We start from the raw sequence: 4076 nt of genomic DNA, 5'->3' as shown, positions 1-4076 counted from the left end.
TGTGGACACACACGTTCGACTTTCTAATATCGATTGCACATATTCGATTTAACTAAAATCGAACTACTCTCATAGTGTAGACATACCCTAAGAGACTAAGGCATAGAAATTAAAGCCTCTAGCCTGCAAGTTGTGCCACATGGGTAGACCCCAGTGCCAATTTGTTGTGGCTCTGTGTAGTTATACCTATGTGGAACATTTTGAAGAATCTGAGCCTCAGATCATGGAGGGTGTATGAAATGGGAATAGAATTCCTCGGTTCCTGGCTCCCAGTTCATGAAGAAGTAGGGTCTTAGCACAGTTCATGTTAACTATTCTTTTCTTCCAACATGATTCCTTCCATAATTCCCTTCATTGGAATAGACATTATAAATCTATCTATTAAAGGCTATGGTTAGCTTGCACTTTGTTGAGGCAACAGCAGACAAACTACTGCCCATCTTGCACTCCTATGACAATGACCTGCATCATATAGGTCAGTGGCTCTCAACCTTGCCAGACTACAGTATCCCTTTCAAGAGTCTGATTTGTCTTGTGTACCCCCAAGTTTCATCTCATTTAAAAACTATTTGCTTACAAAATCAGACATAAAAATACAAAAGTGTCACAGCACACTATTACTGAAAAATTGCTTATTTTCTCATTTTTACTGTATAATTATAAAATAAATCAATTGAAGTATAAATATTGTACTTACATTTCAGTGTATATTATATAGAGCAGTATAGATAAGTCATTGTCTATATGAAATCTTGTTTTGCATTAATATATTTGTTATTTTTCTAAAGCAAGGTTAATTCTCCTTGGTTGGTATAATTTGGTACTTGGTTTTACCAACTAGAAGGATACATTATATTTATATATATTTATTTAAACAATTATATAGCTTACCATACATTTATCCTGATTCTTAATTTTACATTTTTGTTAGCAAATCCTGAATGACATTTCTTATTTATGAGATGATTAATTTTTTGTCAAGTTGCATTTGGATGGAAATAGGAATTCAATTAAAATTCATAAAAACTGTATTTTACAATTTCTTTATTACTTAAAACTAAATTAAATTGTGCTGAATACATAAGAAAAATATCAAAACATGTTTTGCATTTATAATTAATGGATGTATTAGACCAGTGGTTCTCAAACTTTTGTATGGGTGACCCCTTTCACACAGCAAGCCTATGAGTCCGACCCCCACCCTTATAAAGTAAAAACACATTTTTTAATATTTAACACTATTATAAATGCTGGAGGCAAAGCAGGGTTTGGGGAGGAGGCTGACAGCTCGCAACCCCCCCCACGTAATAACCTCATGACCACCAGTTTGAGAACTGCTGTATTAAACAATGGAAGTATTATCTGTTGTTAGTGAATAGAACTGACTTTAGAACTAGTAAATCTCAACCTCTCATGTTTTATTCTTAGATTGAAAGAGGAAAACAAGCTTTCCTGCTTTTTCAACTCCTAATTGGTTTCTTAACTTCCACTGAGTTAGTCATGGACGTCAGCTAGTTGAAAAAACTTAAAATGAAGAAAATAGTCCCTCAGCACCTGTAGAACAGGCTCTTGCTTTTAGAAGCTAGCTAAGCCCTTCAACAGACTGGCATCAGGTGCTTCACCAGGGGCCTCCACGAGTTCAGTAGTTCCACTTTCTTTAAAACTAAAACCTGGAGCTCCAAACATGGGCGGCTTAATATTTTTTGTATATAATGTTAAGGATTTTCATGGATTACAGGAAGCTGAGCCCTGAACTCCGGTTGCAATAATTTCACATTTAATTTTAAATAAGGTTTATTTTTAAAAAGAAATGTATTCGGTTTAAATAAAATCTGCTTTAAAGCGAAAAATTGTCCGCCTCGTCCTGCCTACCTCATACACCCCTCACGCTCCTGACTTTGCCAACTCCCAGCCTCTGTTATCCTGAGAGCGCCCTCTGCCGCCCCAGTCCCCCCGCCGGCAGCCGGCCTCGCACCTCGAGCCCCCATGGCTGCCCCAGCCTCGGGTGCGGGGGAGGGCCCGCGAAAGTCTGCGCATGCGTGTTATAACTCCGCGGGTGGAGGATGGGCACGCTCCCGTCCCCACGCTGAGGATTTGTGCGCTGCCCACCGCCCCCTTGTGAGGCGTTGAAGCAAGAAGGACACTACAGCTTCCGGCATGCAACGCGCAGCGGCCCTAGGCGGCAGGCGGCGGCGGACTGGCAGCGGTGCATGCTGGGAGCTGTAGTTCCTGGTTCTGTATTGTCTCTCCTCTCTCTGGTCGGGAACCCGACCGCCACCCCCGCCGGGTGAGTGACTGACAGCTCCCTGCAGCCAGTGGCCGAGGTGCTGGGTGGTGGAGACAGGCGCCCGTCGCCCCGGTGACCGGTGGCGAGTTGGTGACTCGGTGAGGAGCTGGAGTCCTGGGGGACGGCGGTGAGTGGGTCTGGGAGCGGTGCTCCCCCCAGACCAAACCGACTGTGCGCTACCGGCCCGGGACCCTACTCGGGACGGGGGGTGGAAGGAGTAAAGTGGGGGAGGGGAGAGAGCTGAGGGGAATCGGGGGGTGGGGGGTAGCGTGCAGAAGTTAGACACCCCCCGCGCTGGGCGGTGTTGGGTTTGTGTGACGGGGAGTGGTTCCGTTACAAGCTGGGCTTTGCGGGGGGATGGGGCTTGGTTTGTTGGACTCCGATTTCACTGCTTGCTTTTCAAACGGTCCCAACTGACCCGGGTGCTGCTTTTCCCTCCCAATCCCAGCGGCTCCACCCTCCAGGGAGGCTGAGGCTGCTTCGATACGGTGGTTAACGTGTAACACTGTTTCCAGAGTAGCGTGCAACTGTTGCTTGGCTGGCGGAGGGGGTACAGTAAACTGCTCCTGGCCCTCGAGGAGCACGTCCCCAACTATCCAGCAGCTACCTGACCCCACTCGCTGTTGTATCTGCCTGCCCTGTTAATGAATTTACTTCAGTACCCCTGTGAGGTGGGGAAACGCTATTATCTCCACTTTGCAGAGACACAGAGAGGTCACTGCTGTGATTGATGCTCCTTTCTTTAGGAAAGAAATCTCTGCACATTACTGATAATAATACTTGGCAATTGTGTAGCACTATTTGTGTTCAAAGTGTTTTACATCTACTAATCCTCCCTATACCTCTGGGAAGTGAATATGTATGATTCCATTTTTACAGATGGGGAAAATGAGGGAGAGAGGTTAGGTGACTTGCCCAAGGGCACACAAGGAGTTGGTAGCAGTGGCAGGATACCAGTCCATCTGAAGATATAACTGGCTCTTTTCTTCCTCTTCCTAGTTTGCCTGCACTCTTTTCCGATGTGAGTGCTGGAAGTGAGTTGCTCTGTGATCTTTTACCTAGGGCACCGGTTTCAAATTGTGGGTTGGACCCCAAAGTGGGTCGTGTCCCCATTTTAATGGGGTCACCAGGACTCGCATTAGAGTTGCTGGAGCCAGGGGCCAAAGCCCCACTTCCTTGGGTTGCAGGGCTTAGAACTCAGTTTCAGCCCTGAGTGGCGGGGCTCAGAACAGATTACGGGCCTCCCGCCTGGGGCTGAAACCCTTGAGCTTCGACTTTGGGCCTTCCCCCCCAAACCCTGCCCAGGGTGGCAGGGCTTAGGCTTTGGTCCCCCCTCCTGGGAACATGTAGTAATCTTTGTTGTTAGTAGGAGGTCTCAGTGCAATGAAGTTTGAGAACTCCTGACCTAGGGTCTCAGGTAATTGAGCTCTTTTAAAACTCATCCTTCTCATCACTGCTTCATTCTTAGTTTTGGTTTTCCAGATAATTTTTAACTTTCATCTATAACACCAAAGCTTGAATGCTTTGAGTCTTCTCTCAGTGTCCTTCTTAAGTGTCCAGCTCTCAAATCCAAACAGGAGAATTGACTGTAGGTAGCAGTTTAGCAATTTAGTGAGGATATATGGAGTTTTAATTTTGATAACACAGAAGTCTTTGGAAGTCATTGAATACTTTTGCAAACTGTATCCTTCTTTTGATTTCTTCATCACATCTTCCATTAGACTCCCTACACTTATTTCACCTATCAACCATCAAGTAATAGGTGTTGCCTGTCTCGTGCATCTCTGTC

At 45.4% G+C, this 4076-nt stretch overlaps 1 protein-coding gene across 1 annotated transcript in view; it reads left to right on the top strand.

The window, feature by feature from the left end:
• The first annotated feature begins 2346 nt into the window (after nt 1-2346).
• RGS12 (regulator of G protein signaling 12) overlaps nt 2347-4076 on the top strand; it is a 174815-nt gene continuing 173085 nt past the window's right edge. The window contains exon 1 of the mRNA XM_026648073.1: nt 2347-2414. The gene's annotated coding sequence lies outside the window, so the exon portion shown is untranslated. The remainder of the gene's footprint in view (nt 2415-4076) is intronic.

This window comes from Terrapene carolina, unplaced genomic scaffold (assembly GCF_002925995.2).
Source record: "Terrapene carolina triunguis isolate 2854851 unplaced genomic scaffold, T_m_triunguis-2.0 Scaffold66, whole genome shotgun sequence".
Classification (NCBI taxonomy): domain Eukaryota; kingdom Metazoa; phylum Chordata; order Testudines; family Emydidae; genus Terrapene; species Terrapene triunguis.
The sequence above is the reverse complement of the archived record's forward strand: the minus strand, read 5'-3'. Positions and strand labels throughout refer to the sequence as shown.